The 16,571-nt window shown below is 36.7% G+C and overlaps 1 long non-coding RNA gene across 1 annotated transcript in view; it reads left to right on the top strand.

The window, feature by feature from the left end:
• LOC145468198 (uncharacterized) overlaps positions 1–7,037 on the top strand; it is a 31,828-nt gene extending 24,791 nt beyond the window's left edge. The window contains exon 4 of the long non-coding RNA XR_014042154.1: positions 841–7,037. This is a non-coding gene — a long non-coding RNA (uncharacterized LOC145468198). The remainder of the gene's footprint in view (positions 1–840) is intronic.
• Positions 7,038–16,571: the final 9,534 nt, after the last annotated feature.

Below are 16,571 nucleotides of genomic sequence, written 5' to 3'. Positions count from 1 at the left end.
TTTCATCACACTATTATCAAAGAAGATTGTGGATCCACAAGCACTGCCAAGTGGATCCTCAGCTACTGTTAGTAACAATATTATGATGCACTTTATTGTCAATAAGAGGACAGACACAAAAAAGCTGGCATCAATAAATTATGTTAAATAAAAATAAGAATTTATTAAGCATTGATTCTTCTTTAGGATTTCATTCTTTTTATGGGACAAATGTAGCTCTGAGAATCAAGAACAATGACCCTGCCCTGAGAACTACATGTAATTTAATTTGGAAGCTCAGCATGCTTGTTCGGTATACAGTGCACTTATTGCAGACAGGGTGTTTAGTTTATGTTTGTGGTGCAAAAGTTCTATTTTGGAAGGTTCCTTGCCCTTGTTAAGGCTTTACAGAATCTTTGAGGATCTCACAAGATCTTTTAAGACCTACTACTAACTAGTGATTTAAGGATCTTGTTCAGGATGTTTGAGGATCTTGATCCTTGATAAAATCCTCATGAAGATCCTCGAGGATACTTGAAGATTTTAACCGCTAGAGTGAAAATTCAATGGAGTGAATATAGTTTATGTAGTGTGCATTAGTCAGTTTTATTCAATTTTTACTGGTGACTTAATCGTTGGACTAAGCTATTTACAGACAAGCAATCCTTAGCTGTTAAAACTAGGTAGTTCATGTACACAAAATATATTGCATTTTTCATTTAATGACTTGTTATCCAAGCTTAGATGTTAAGAAAGACATCAACTAAACCCTTGCAAGTGATAAAAAATACATCTTTCAAGCTCTCTTAGAAATCTCAGATTGGATTCCAAAATAACCTATCACTGCTTGTTTCATCACAGGATGTTGGACCAGACAGAAAGCATCACATGACAGCACAGACTCAGAGGCCAGGAAAAAGACAAAAGGGCAGGCACGAAAGAGGATGTTTAAAGAGTCAAGCCGCCTAGTAGACAAGTTGACAAGATGGCTTATGGTAGCATAAGTAGTTTATTTAACTATAATAAGTCGGCCCTGCCCGGGAGGCCTTTGAACATGGGGTACAGCTGGCCCGGGGTTTTCCTCCTAGGAGCAAGTGGACGTACGGGGAGGTTTTTCACCCAGCTGTTGTTCCACAACCTCTGTTCAGGTTAGCTGGTTATTTGTTAGCTTGACATAGTCTTCAACTAGGTTCTTGTTGTGGATTCTTTGTAAATTTCTTGCATTGGTTTGGAGCAGGTAAAACTGAGTAAAAACCTTACATACTGTCACTGACTTATTAGAACAAACACCTCTTGCCAACAACAAGTGACTTTTTCATGACCTCAGCAAACCCATCAACAAACTTGCATTTCAAACAGACCCAGCATAAACTTGACTAACAATAGATCGAGTGAAACTGAGAACATTTGACACCAACAACCACTACATGTAACACCTTACAAAATGACTTATTCATGACCTTAACAAACCTACCAACAAACTTCAACTTCAAGCAGAACTGACACAAACTTAAATTACAATAGATGAAGTGACACTTCACAACATCTAACACTGACAGCTTTACACCTTACAGATGACTTATTTATGACCTCAACAAAGAAACCAACAAAGTTTAACTTCAAACAGAACCAGCGCCTACTTGACTAACAACAGATGGATTGAAACTGACAACAGTTAACTGACATCAACAATTACTTATACCTTACAAATTTATGACTTATTCATGACCTAAACCAACCAACCAACAAACAAACTTTACATTATTTTGTAACTTCAAACAGAACCAGCACAGACTATAACAACATCTGATACAAACAACTACTTACACCTTACAAATGACTTTTTCATGACCTTAACAAGCCAACCAACAAACTTGAACTTCAAACAGAACCAGCACAAACTTGACTTACAATGGATGGATTGAAACTGACAACATCTGAAATCAACGACTACTTGCACCTTACAAATGATTCATTTGTGACCTGGACAAACCTAAAAAACTAGACCTGACTTCAGTACTTCAGTTGAAACCTAAGATATTGACATTGCAGGCTTAACTACCGACTAACATACTCTGTACCACAATCACCAATACTTTACAGACTACAGTAACTGCACAAGCTGCATACCAATGCAAGGATTAGCACTAAGTCAGATAATATTATCTAACGCTACATAAGTGTGTGTGCCACCATTATTCAAATAAGTGTTTTTCTTCTAAAGAAAAATAATCTCCAAACATTTTGCTACTGAATATCACCATAGCTGTACACTGTACACTGGTTTACATTTTTGTGTTTACAATTGTACATTAATTGGATCAATGATCGGAATCAGAGGTCTTTGCTACTGTATGTAGTTTTCGCTGCAGATTAACAACAAACTCACTGTTTAACTACACTTCATGAGTTTATTAATCAAAATTCACATTATTTGCAAGCACAAGAAAGACACCGGTCCAGTAAATTATTTTCTTGTGAAGTTTTGCACTGATCTTGGCGGTTTCCGTAAGTCTCATTTTTTTCTGACAAGACTCAAATTTAAAAATTTGCAAAGTTATGTTTATCTTTATAGGGAAAAAAACAGCTAGGAACTAAATTATGGTAACTGTCTTATTGGACATATGCTAAGGTTCCATCTTTAACCTTAAAAATTGGAACCACATTGGGTAACTTACAGCAAATTAATTCTGAGAAGAATGCAGGATGTCCAGTTTTTCAATTTCCAGCTCTTGCAAATTGCGGTGTGCTTCATTACAGGCTAAGAAAAATTAATTTAAATTAGTTGGTAGACCTCTTCCCGGCCAAATACTTCCCGGCCCTAAGGATAGCTTGCTAAATGATCTTTTACCACAATCGCTGCTAATCTCGGAATCTGATTGGCTAATTTGCTATTGTCGATAAGAGTTCAGACAACGCTGCTCGTGTCAATGTGTCGCGCAATGCCTTTTTCAGCTCGCATTCTAGAAAAAGCATTTTCTTTGACGTTGATATTCAGTGGTAAAAAAAAATCGAAATGTGATTTAGCGTGGTCTGTACTCTTATCAACAACGATACACGTCATCACAGTGGTCAAAATTTGTTTTGGACTCACTCGGCTGTGCCTCTTGAGTCCACAACATTTTGACCACTGTGACGACGCGTATCATTGTCGATAAGAGTACAGACCATGCTAAACCACATTCGATTTGTTAAACTTCTTATCTTAATGTACAATGTACTTCTTTCATAGAAGAACAAAAAATATTTCACTACTTAACTCTTTTCGAGCAACAATCAACATCACGCTGCCACTCAACCTTACTACTTACTGTAGCTTTCTTAAAATAATCATAAGATGTTTGTTTTTGATTAACCTCTCTTAGGCGGGAAACAAATTTAATTTTCTTCGGGAGTCGGTAATTAAGAACTAATTTCCTTTTTGATCCATCTTTACCATTATAAAGTGCTTGGCAGCTTGATGGTGGTTGTTTAATTCCCAAACAAGGGAAAAGTTTTAATTATAAATTGAACAATCTCAATGCACACTTAGTAAAGTGGATCTGTAAGCTCATTAGCACAAACTTAAACTATATCTAGCCAAAAAATATTCACTTATCTCAAGCAAAACAAAATTTCCAATTGTAAGCAAGATTGGTTCACACCATCTTTTTTACCTTTTTGACTACATCATTGATTACTTTCAAGACTTACCAAAATTTTCATTTACGCAAATTTTCTTTGCCTTAAGCCAGAAAATATGACACCACCTGCTTGTAGGAAAGTTTTCGAGAGTCAATCTTACTGAAGACAAAATGTTATCAGAATGTAGAATTAAGCAAAATTTAATTTGAAGTTCTCCATTTCGGATTTATTTTAGAATTGGGCTATTTTCCGTTTCCAAAGTGTTTCGTCTTCAGTCTCTCAATTTTTGTTGCATTTTTTCTGACTAACAATGATATTTAATATTAATGTTAAACACATTTAGATCAACAGTCTGCATTTTACCTTATTTCTAAGTTCTTATGTTTTTTTTTGTTTATCTAGAAACAAACCTTGATTCCTTCACATAAGTTTAAACAAACATTTTACATCCTCGTCGAGAACTACACAATGCAGACTGTTGATGAAAACCAATGTATATTATCTTGCTTAATGCACTAGTTTCTTGGTTCTTTCTTGGTGTTGCAATGAAGGTTCTCTTGGGCATCCTTTAAAGGTTTTTCAGTGATTTCTCTGTTGCTCCAAAAAATTGTCAGAATTTATCAGGACTATATTTCTGGACTTTCTCGGTTGCTCCAAAAAATTCTCGTGATTTTTAGGACAAGAAGTCTATTTATGCTTAGTACCCTGCAGTACCTTAGCAGCCCGCTCATGGTCATGGTTAAGGTTTCTGGCTTTTCTTTCTAGACTTCCGTCACTAAGAAAGAACCATGTTTTTCTTTATTAGTCTATTTATAATGTTAATGAGCTTGCATGTATCTGCTAATTAAGTTGTTAGGTTCTTATTTAATTCCAGGACAGAAGGTGGCACACACATCAAGACCAAAGATTGGTCATATTCAAATCTAGCCAATCACGTCCTTGCTGGGTTGTGGAAGCTCTGCCTCTGAGAAGGTGTGTTTCTGATGTCCTCTGAAATATTCCAACTGAGAAATCCTGGGAAACTTTATCTGATCCTGTAATTCAAGTTGGGGACAGTTGGGCACTTGGAAGAGTTGGCCGTTTGCTCTCAAGTGGGGTGGACAGTGTGAAGGAAGGTGAGAGTTTGCTTTTCATGTCTTTAGGGTTTCACTTTTTTTGTCACAATACCACACCATCAATTTCGGCCCAGCAAGATGCTTGTTTGCAGTCAATGTATCAGGAAATGTTCCACAACCATGGACGTAAAACAGGAGTGCTGAATTGTGGGGCTCAAGGAAGGTGCATCTCTAGAGAAAGCATAGACAGTGGAGATCACTGAATTTCATCGGTCTGACCTGATTGGATTTTTACAAATGACATTAAATTGAGCTGAGTCACTGGGGTTCTCTCTGATTGGGTTGCTACTGGGTCAGGTTTACTCTCTTTTCTAGTTTTTCATTAAAAAATAAACTTTAACTTTAAAATAATAAAATTAAATCCTATAGGCCCAATTATAAACAAAACATCTTTTGAAAAAAAAAACAAATTATTACTAGGCATTATATTAAATTTTCATTTTTCCTTTTGAAAAATTTCACATCATCATCTTAATTATTTTCATTCTCTGTTTTCATTTTCATTGAACTTAGCATATTAATTTTTGATTTTCAAAAAATTCCTTTCATTAGTTTAATTGACACTTCACAAACTAAGGAGGACTAGTAAGCACCAGCTGTTTGGCACTAGGGTCTCTGGGATTGCCATGGTAACCAACATGAGCTGTGAATGGTCAATGGTTGCCTTGGTAACCATCAACTAATAGCCCATGCTAGTTACCAAAACAATCCCAGGAATCCTAACGCTGACAGCTGATGCCTAGTCCTCCTTAAGTTTCTGGAGTGTTTCCTAGCTTATTTGTCAATTAGAGGTTTATTTAATTAGAAACTAATATATGATAGGTGTTGATGAATAATTCTTCGTTGTTAGGCTTGTTAACTGTTAAATAAAACGGCGGCATTCCATTTAACAGTTAATTAGTCTGTCAATGAGGAGCAATTCTGAAACATTTTGCATTGATTTAAGCACTTTAGTTTATTCAATTTCTTACCAACCAAGCCAATTAAACAGGAATTCAAAATTTTTCACCACCAGGTTATTAAGTATAATTTATATAGATATAAATTGAATCAATATAGCATTTCTTAATTTTTGTTGCAACATTTGTTTTTAGGGGATGTTTTTTTTAGGTGGGTTTAATTTCTTTTCCACTAAAATCCAGCAAAATTCACTAAATTCAGAGTTCCACGAATGGTCACGCAATGCTCCTCCACAACGTGAGGAGAGACATTGCGTGAGCAAAGAGGTCGCGGATGCGAAGGACGCTACAATGGGAATTTCAGATTAACAAACAAAAATATTTTAAATGAGTAGAGGGGGTAAGTTTCTAAAGAAACGTGGTGCTGCGTCGGTGGGGAGTATAGTAAGATAATTTGGTTTATCAACTGATCTGATAATGTGAATTGGCCACCGTAAAGAGATTCGAAAGAGATTACAATCTCTTAACGATGGCCAATTCACATTATCAACCCAGTTGAAACACAACATAACTTTAGCTCTTACTTTCTCCAAAATTGTTAATATTGTTTTTCGGCTTAAATCTTTAGTTCGTTTTATTTTTCAAATAACAAGACCCACTCGGCTTCGTATGTTAATTGCTCGTTTCAGATCACGGATGTTCTCTGGAGAATTGTCTTTCTAATTATTCATTCATTCGCACGGGAATTTGATTTGCATTTGAATAAACAACTCTCCAGAGTAACGTCACGTGACATGAAATACGACAATAAACAAACAAGCTGAATAAGCATAAAAAACTAAAACCTTTTGCAATCATTTTAGTTTTAAATCAAAACTAAAGCTTTTTTGCCATAATAATCGGCCAATTTCTTTCATCCAAATTAAAGAGAGAAACCTGACATCGGTAGCTTCACAGCTGAAAGACTTTTAGCGACTTGTGCTCTTTGGTGAAGTTTGTGGAATGACGGTCGGTCGGAGGTTTGGTCGGAGGTCAGACTGGCGGATTCTGTGTTCAAATCTTTCTTTGATTTCAACGGTGATGCACTGAAATTGAGCGCCATACTTTAGCGCTTCCGTTTTTCTTGTCCAGGTTGCGGACATTCCAACTTAAATGGGTTTTCATCCAAAATATTCCGGGAGGGCGAGCTTTTTGGCAAATCTTTTATTTTTTCGATGCATTGACTTGCGGATTAGCATCTTGAACCAAATTACGAATTTGGCATTTTAATTATTTTTCAACTCATTAATTCCAAAATTACTCGAGTGTGGCATTGTGACAAATTAAGACTGAGACCCCGGAGGCATGGGGAGCAAACTCTCACTTTCCTTACGCTGTCCACCCCACTTGGGAGCAAACGATCAACTCTTTCAAGTGTCTTACTGTCCCCGGCTTGGATGAAAGGATCAGATAAAACAGACCAGGATTTTAAAGTTGGAATATTAAATGAGGACTAAAGAAACAACATCGACTTGGAGAGGCAGAGTGGAAGCAACCCAAAGAGCAGGGACAAGATTGGCTAGATTATTTTTTTTATTAATTTTTTTTTTCAATAAAAGTAATGGACAAGAGAGACAATTTTTATTTCAATAAAATTTTGTTATCTTTCCACCCGTGTTGTTTTACTTTGCAATCCAACCATTTGAGTGAACCAGATAAACTCACCAAGAATAAGCCAAGTTCTGGAGAAGTCTTGATAAAACGTTGCAGTACCATCAACACTTGTTTAAGTAAACAGCTCGTTTATTTTGTCAAAGTACGCCACAGATACGTCTTTTCAGTACTTTAAACGAATGAAATATATTTAGAGAATTTGTACCGAATTGTTTTAAAGTCTAACTTAAAAAAAGATAAATATCTATTGATTCAATTGAGGCCTTGAGCTACTGTACTGTATTTCAATTCCAAGCTTTCGCCGTTCTACGACATCATCAGGGATGCCGTAGAACGGCGAAAGCTTGGAATTGAAATACAGTACAGTAGCTCAAGGCCGCAATTGAATCAATATATTTATCTATTCCGAAATGTTAGTGAAGGACAACTTCAAACGTTTATTCTAACTTAAAATTTAAACATATCTGTGGCGTACATTGGAACAGAAACAAACCGTTTACTAAAACCAGTCTGGAATCGTACCGCTTAGTTTTAACAAGACCTCAATTACTGTAAACATAAGAGTTTCAGTCCTAAGCTGGACATATCAATTCTCCTTACTAATTGCCCCAAGTGATTTGATCTTTGTTTTGAGAATTTGGTAGTAAATCAAGAAAATATCCCGAGTTGATGATTTTCAAATATATTAATATTGTAAGGAGATATAATATGCTCATCACCCTTGGGACTGCCTCGGAGTACGTTTCCCAAATCCTCTCCAATGAAAGAATGGTTTCCAAATAATGGCTGAAAAACCCGAGAAAATTCGCAACCGTGTACAGATTATTTTATTGACGTTTTGCCGGCTTATATTTGCTTTCAGGACAGAAACGGCTCTGAAATATATTTGTTGTACGCACGGGAAATACATCAACTCCAGCGTATTTTAAGTGTACTTTTCAGTTCCATAATTTCCGATCATAAAACATCAAGAAATTCTTTCAAGAGAACCGTGAAATTGTAAGCAAAGCTGTAATTCTAATTCTGCGTAAGACAACTGGTTTGAAATCATAAAAACAAAACATGCAAATTTCTGCATGCTATTTACACGTAACCAGTAAATTTTTGCATATTAACAGCTCAAAATTATAATTGTTTTAACTTGTGCAATTAAATTGCTGTTATCTCTATCTTGTAGTTGCTTCTTGAAAAGTAAGTCTCCTTTAGCTGAAGATCTAAACTCCACGACAAAGACTTCTGTACATGTACTTGCATTTCTCATCTTGCGTGACATTACTACGTTCTTTTCGTGGCACAAGGTAAATCAGTCACGCGATAGTAAACATCCGTCGTTTTAGAAAATTATATTTACAGACTTGGTTTTTTTTAGAGAATGTACAGCAAAAGCGAAAGTTAGGAAAATTTCTGCTGCAATCTTGAATGTGCATTTTTTTTTCACGATTTTAATGACATCCGAAGGTATATTGGCGGAGAGGAGAGGAAATGCTTTGAGAAATGTACCCATCGAGGTTTACAGTAATTAGAGATACAGTCAAACCAACCCAAAGGCGACCATCTGTGCACTTTGCCAAACCAATGGCGTGCTTATAAATTTTAGATAAACCGCTCTTCTAATAATTTAGCTGCACGAGACAATTTAGGACTTTTACAAGGTAGTCACATTTCAGACTCAAGATAGTCACTTCCCGGGGGTCACTTTACACAAGGTGGTCATTTAGAGAGGTTTGACTGTGTTCAATACTTCAGACATGCAATATACTGTACCAAGATTTTTCTTCAGTAACTTTTTGATATTTTTATCTTTTAATTTGTTTTCAAACTGTGATATATATGATACAGAAGTTCAACAGATCAACGCCAATACATCACGTCCCAATCAGTGTAAACGTTTGGTCAGTCGATCAGCCAATCACAGTCCATTGGTAAGTGAGTGAGTCAGGCAGTCAGTCAGCAGTCTCTCAGCAGTCAATCAGTCAGTCAGTCACTCCATCAGCAGTCAATCAGTCATTCAGACAGTCATGAATAAGTCAATCATAGTTAGTCATTCAGTTACAGTAATCAGTTCATCAGCAGTCAATCAGTGCGTCAGTCAGCAGTCCTGAAAAGTCAGTCAGTCAAAAAAGTCAGTCCTGAGTCAATTAGTGAGTCAGTTGGTCATGAGTCAATCAATCAGTAATCAGCCAATCGGGCGGTCAGTCACAAGTCAATCAATCAATCAGTCAGTCAGTCTGTCTGTCTGTCTGTCTGTCTGTCAGTCATTCATTCAGTCAGTCAGTCAGTCAGTTAGTCAGTCAGTACGTCAGTCAGTAAGTCAGTCCATCAGTCAGTCCTTTATGTTTGAGTTATATATTGTACATAGTTTGGATACTGTGAGTTTTACTGTGCCAGTTTCAGGATCATTTTCCCAGAATGAAATTTTGGTTTCTGTCACTTTTACCTGGAATTCTCTCTCATTGTTAATGTACCAAACAAACGGGATAGACCACAGCTACTTTAACAATGTCCATCAGCCAGTCAATTGGTACTGCAGCCCAATTACTCACTAAGTTATAAAATCGCCAATTCAAAAATTTTCTTTGAAGGTGAAAATGCAATCTAATTCTGAAAAAACATCTTACTTTTGAACATCACTTTTGGCTGCAGAAGATAAATTTAACAATTTCATGGACGATGTTTTTAAAAGAGTGTGATTTAATAGCTTTTCTTACTCATTGTGTAAATCATCAAGGCACAAACTGCATGTCTGAAGTCAAATAATCAGAGCAGAACTTGGCTTATTCAAGAGTTTTGTTTACCTGGTTCACCCAAGAGTTGGATTGCAAAATAGAACATGCAGCCCTTCTAAAGATATAACTGCTTGATTTAGTCCACTTTCTCCCTGTTGGCATCTGATCTGAAAAAAAAAAGAATACTAATTTGTCAGGCTAAGAGATAATTTTATACAAGTTTTTATAACTATTACCATGTACTTAACATTGCAGTTCAGAGGGTTGTACAGGACGGGGTCTCTGGCATGGTTCACGAATGAAAAAATAGCGAATTACAGATCACGGACATTGAAATTTCATTTTCCGGAATCATAAAAATAAGCAAGCAAGGTAAATCTTTTTAATAACCTACTCACTCTAAAGAGTGTTACTAGGCCATATAACATTTTTGAAAATCAAGTGTAGGACATCAAGGAAAGCCCTCTGTTACTTGGTAGTTGTGGATGCCTTACAAAACGTTACAATATTTCACATTTGATGTTTTCAGTCTTAACAAATCCCTTGGAGGGATTGCGTCTCAAAATCACATAGGATAGAGTGATTAAATCCCGAATGTCGGTTGATAATTCATGTTCTTCACGGGCCACACAAAACCTTTAAGTCACAGATCATAACGAACAAGAAGATCTGTTAGATCTTATAACCGCACTTTTAAAATTTAACTGTTTTCCTAGTACTACTGTCGCAATGCAGTGCACATTCCAAAGCAGTCCTTGATGATTCATTGGTTACCGTTGACCCCACATCACTCGGTCAACACAAACTGTGTTATTGCACCATCACTCTTGTGAAATCTATGATGACGTAATGGTCATAATCTGGAAGTTCGCTTGGGACATGCCCATGAATGATAAGAAAAGGAAACAAGTGTCACGCTATTAATTACGCTATCTATAATGAACAGCTTTCTTCCTTAAAATTCAAAATTTAATTTGTTTGTGCTATGTGGAAAGGACAAGTAAAGTCACACGAGTCACACAATCCAAGGTTTACACTATCCACAGCTAATTTTAGAATTTACGGTTGTGTTTTTTCCCCTAACATTGACATAAACGCTGCAAGTTCTGGCAAGCTCCTGTTTACCTCAGCAAATATTTGATTTTCCTTTAGATCTCTTAACTTGCTGTGATGAAACAGCCAAAGAATTTACTTCATTTGCTTAAACCCACAAGAAATACTCGCAAAATTGCAAATAAATTAATGACCGTCGCTTCTGGCGAAATAAACTTGCAAAGGAAACACAATCTTATTTGTCATGCAGCGAAAGTGAAAGCTGCAATGTCAGCACATTCCATGGCTGACGTAATACCTTTTTTTAGCATATTTTTTATTCCCTTCGAATCCAACGCTTCAATAAAACCAAAAGAAAATATATTTTACACACATTATAAAGAGAACAATATCTGTAACATTTTCCATGTATTAATGTTTCAACAGCTTTTGGTGAATAAACTTCACAGGTTGAGTGATTCAAAATTTGGCCGAGAGGAAATTTGGGTCTGGTCACCGACAAAACTAAAAAAAATAAATAAATAAACCCCGTGCAGAGCTGCGCTGGGCCCGTGACCACGTGGTTAATAATTTCCTAAATTCACATTTCACGGAAAATAAAGTCATCACAAGAATACCCCTGTATGACCCTCAGTCTGTGAATCAGTCAACTAAGAGGTCAGTCAGCCAGTCAGTCAGTCAGTCTGCCTGTCTGTCTGTCTGTCTGTCTGTTTGTCTGTCTGCAATTCAGCTAATCATTTTATCTGTTAGTATATTCAGTTGCCAGTTTTCAGTCAGTCAGTTAGTCACTTATTCACCTTGCTTGCTCTTTACGCTTGCTCAACAAACTGCCTAAGGGAAGCACTCATTGTTACTTATTTCATTGCCAGAGAAGTTCACCTAGTCAGTATGTCAAATAGTGTAAATATAATTGAAAGGCCGCGTGCAAGAATGTCCCCTAGATTTTTTGGCGATTTTGAAAGTGCTCAAAAATAGCTGAATTTTGGCATGTGGGCTTCGTTTTACCTGAGAAACATTGCTCTGAAGTTTTTTGGCTGGGGCGCTCTTCGTTCTCGAGAAATAACGTGTGCAAAAAACTCAGTTTTCCAAGCGGCATCTTTTGGAGATCTTTTGTTGAACAAAAAACAAAAGAAACCTTATTATTTTGTTGAACAGCAAACAGGCAGACTGTTTATAGTGTATTCCACTGAATCTTAGCTGTCTTAAAGTCAAAGGAAAATAGTATATAGAGCGCAAATCTGGGAACAGATTGTTCACATCGGTTATTGTGACGTGAACACAACACGTGAATCGATCAAGCGTCAAACGAAATACCATCGGACGAAAAAGAGATGTGCCGCATTAGAGCTCTGTCAACTAATATCTTAAGCATTTTGTTAAAGTACCAGGTGGTTGAGAGGCATCATAAAGCCTCGATAAACCCGTAAGTCATCAGCACGTTTTAAAGAATCAAAATGTGTTCTGAAACTTCGAAGGCAGCTGATATACCGTAATCGTGTTATCGGCGTTCGAAGTCAGATCGAGCCAGACAGCAAAGTCCGAGAGCAGTTCTGGCCCAAGAAAAATACCCTCTCGTGAGTTGTGGCCCATTTGCCAAGCGTCGCTAGTGTCAAAGTTTGGAAAGCGAAAACTGGTTTTTGTCTTATAAAATTTGTCTTGTATCGACCGCCATGTTTTCCCGCGCACGAGGTGTAAAGACCCTTCCCGACATGCATTGCGATCACGTTCTGCTCGCGTTTCTCGAACTGGTAACTAGATTGTTTCGGCTTTTTTCATTTAAACATAATAATGGCCAACAAGTAGCGATCGATTGTAACATAGATGTGTGATTCAGGTTGCGTTGATTTTATTTCATATCGGCATGATTTGTAGTGTTTTGAACTTCTGCGATCAGCGGACATGCAGATGTACGGACACCCGTATGTTGCGCAGAAGGGTTAATTTTTTAATCTGTTTACCCTATTTATAGAGCGTTTTCACGTGAAGTCATCAAATTCTTAAATCCAAAACTAAAGAGCCACAAGAGTTGTTATCCTCATCAGGCATAAGAGGTACCAGCGCATTTTGAATTTCGAAGTTAGGCGGTGCGTGACATAAAGCTACCATCGTGTTTGTCGAAAAATATGTATTTATCTCGTGATTTTTAACCACTTAAGACGTTGCTGTATTTGGAAAAGTGCTCATTTAATGTTTATTTGTTCAGTGCAGATAATCATTGTCCCAGATAACCAAAGTAAGTTCCAGATGTTAACACTATTTTCCGGCCGCCATATTTTACCTATTTAGACCTGAAATCAACATTTTTGAGCTTACACATTGCGTGAAATTAACATTTTGCTGTTTTCTAAGTGAAATCAACATCTTTTCCGTCACGCGTTACGTGAAATCAACATTTTTACCTATTTAGACCTGAAATCAACATTTTTGAGCTTATACGTTGCGTGAAATTAACATTTTGCTGTTTTCTAAGTGAAATCAACATCCTTGCCGTCACGCGTTAACGTGAAATCAGTATTTTTACCTATTTAGACCTGAAATCAACATTTTTGAGCTTATACGTTGCGTGAAATCAACATTTTGCTGTTTTCTAAGTGAAATCAACATCCTTGCCGTCACGCGTTACGTGAAATCAACATTTTTACCTATTTAGACCTGAAATCGACATTTTTAGCTTATACGCAGCGTGAAATTAACATTTTGCTGTTTTCTAAGTGAAATCAACATCCTTGCCGTCACGCGTTAACGTGAAGTCAGCATTTTTACCTATTTAAACCTGAAATCAACATTTTTGAGCTTATACGTTGCGTAAAATTAACATTTTGCTGTTTTCTAAGTGAAATCAACATCCTTGCCGTCACGCGTTAACGTGAAATCAGCATTTTTACCTATTTAGACCTGAAATCAACATTTTTGAGCTTATACGTTGTGTGAAATTAACATTTTGCTGTTTTCTAAGTGAAATCAACAACCTTCCCCGTCACGGATTAACGTGAAATCAACATTTAAATCTTTTTTGACCTAAAATCGACATTTTTGAGCTTTTACGTTGCGTGAAATTGACATTTTGCTGCTTTCTAAGAGAAATCAATATCCTTGCCGTCGCGCGTTAACATGAGTCAACATTTTAACCACTTTTGACCTCAAATCAACAAATTTGAGCTTATATAAGTTGCGTGAAATTGACATTTTGCTGGTTTCTAAATGAAATCAAAGTCCTTGCGGTCGCGGCGGGCCGATCCTTTGTTATAATAAACCGAGGCGAGACTTCGACTTATAACAAAGGCTTGGCTTGGCTATTATAACAAAGGATCGGCTCTGTTTATCATAACAAAGGCCCAGCTTCGTTTATTTGAAGGACTCGGCGGGAAAAGGGCGTCAGGTATTTTAATCAAAAGTGAACTTTGTCGAAAACGCTCCAAATTTCGCATGCAGTTTTGTTCAGGTATGTTAAGCAATGTCTCGTAGTTTTCGCGCTAAAGTTCGCTTCGTTCTCGAGATATTGCGTATGCAATAAACCCACTCGGTTTTTCCAACCTGTGTGCCTTTTTTGCATACGTTATTTCTCGAGAACGAAGAGAAACCCAGCGAAAAAAACTCCAGAGCAATGTTTCTCAGGCGAAACGAAGCCCACATGCCAAAATTCAGCTAGTTTTGAGCAGTTTCAAAAATGGCCGAGAAATCCAGGGGACGTTCTTGCACACGGCCTTTCAATTAGTTTATCATTATGAGTTAACCTGTTAGTCATCTGTTTACCAATGAATCACCATGCCAGTTCTACCAGTTTATTTGTTATCTTAAACAATTACATGTACACAGGCAGTGAATAAATCAGTTCAGAGACCAACCAGAAGTCTAACAGGATATTTTGTCAATAAGAGAAGCACATAAAAAACAATGAGTTGACACACTTCACAAATGTACTTAAAAGTTTCCAAGTGCTAAGCAGTTTTTATGCCGGTCCATCAACCAGCCAATCAACCTATCAATTAGGCAGTCAATTAGTTAATCATTTAAATGGATTGAAGCCTAGTTTCTAGTTTATTCACTGCAAATTTGAAATGGAGTGCAAAAGAGGAATTCAGTGCAATTTCAAGGTTACCCCAGGTGAAAAAGGCCACAGTGAAAAAGAGAAGACAATTTGTCACATTTCAGAGCCTTGTAAATTAGCACTTATGAGAAAGAATTTCAAAGTTGGACATCTTTCTTGCCAATAAATGAAAGATATATTTTAATAAAAATGTAAAAAAAAAACCATTGGAATTTTGAGTTGTGCAAATTTTGCTGGAAAAAAATGTGCGAGTGGAATAATGATTTTGAGTGAAGATTTTTTGCAGGTGATAAAAAAACCCTTGAAAAATGGCATAACTGTTACAATAAGAATGCTACAAAGCAGTAATAACTTGATTAATCAAGAGTAATATACCGTAAACACTGGCGGATAAGCCGCACTCACAGATAAGCTGCACCCCGAGTTTGGGAACTATATTTTGGAAAAAAAGTTTTTGGAAGGAACTCAAAATACTTCACAAGTGGAGATTGAGAAAGTTCTTTACATGTACATTTCTTGATTTATTGAATGTAAACTGGCATAAACTCACAAACACTGGAACTCTTACCTATAATTTTAGTTTTGCAATAGTATGGACATGATGTCTACCAACTTTGACATATGTTTGATCTTTCTCTGGTATTTTTAAACCAGTAATTTTTTCATTCCTGTCAGTTTTTCAGTAGAATTTTACACACAACAAGAAGAATGCAAGCGCATTCGTTCATTCGTAGCTTAGTAGCCAGGCATTTCACCAGGAGATGGAGTACTGGACACAAGTAGCTCTCGAAGCTTTCTTTGTTGACATGTACACAGCTTTGTGGCGGAACGGAGATTCCCTACTGCGAAACATTTAGCTACTCCAGAATGAGCTAGAATGGCAACCTTAAACTGGTTAAAAGATTTTTTACTGAAGGTTTAATGCAGTTTAGCAGCAAGAAATGTCAGCTTGTGATTATGAACAACAACAGTTCCTTTAGGAGCTAACTCTCATTTATTTAATTACTGAAGTTCTTATTAGTTTGCTTTACCGGCTTATAAATTTTCGATGGAAAGTGTTAATTTATGCAAATTTATGGCACATTGTCCAGATGTTCACGCAGATAAGCTGCATCCCCGACTTTTAAGGAAAATTTTGTGTAAAAAGGTGGAGCTTATCCATCGTTGTTTACGGTAATTGCAAATCACTTTTATTAGTTTACCTGGATAACTGCTGCATGTAAATCCTGATTGCCAAGTCTCTGATCCACTTGGTTCCCTGTTTACATCTCATCTGGAAAACAAAATTCAGGTCTCCTTGTAATTTTTATGTATTTAGTTTCCATTAAGCTCCAGATACTAACTCCCCTAATGAAAGGCTAATATAGCATAGAGAATTTGCAGATTAAGGCAATGTCTCCTCATTGTTTACTGAACTGAATGACATCGAATAGGGTTCCGCTGATGTCAATAAATTTCACCAATTGACTCCCGG

This window comes from Orbicella franksi, chromosome 14 (genome assembly GCF_964199315.1).
Source record: "Orbicella franksi chromosome 14, jaOrbFran1.1, whole genome shotgun sequence".
NCBI lineage: Eukaryota > Metazoa > Cnidaria > Anthozoa > Scleractinia > Merulinidae > Orbicella > Orbicella franksi.
Note: the sequence above shows the minus strand (reverse complement) of the source record. Positions and strands in the feature narration are given on the sequence as shown.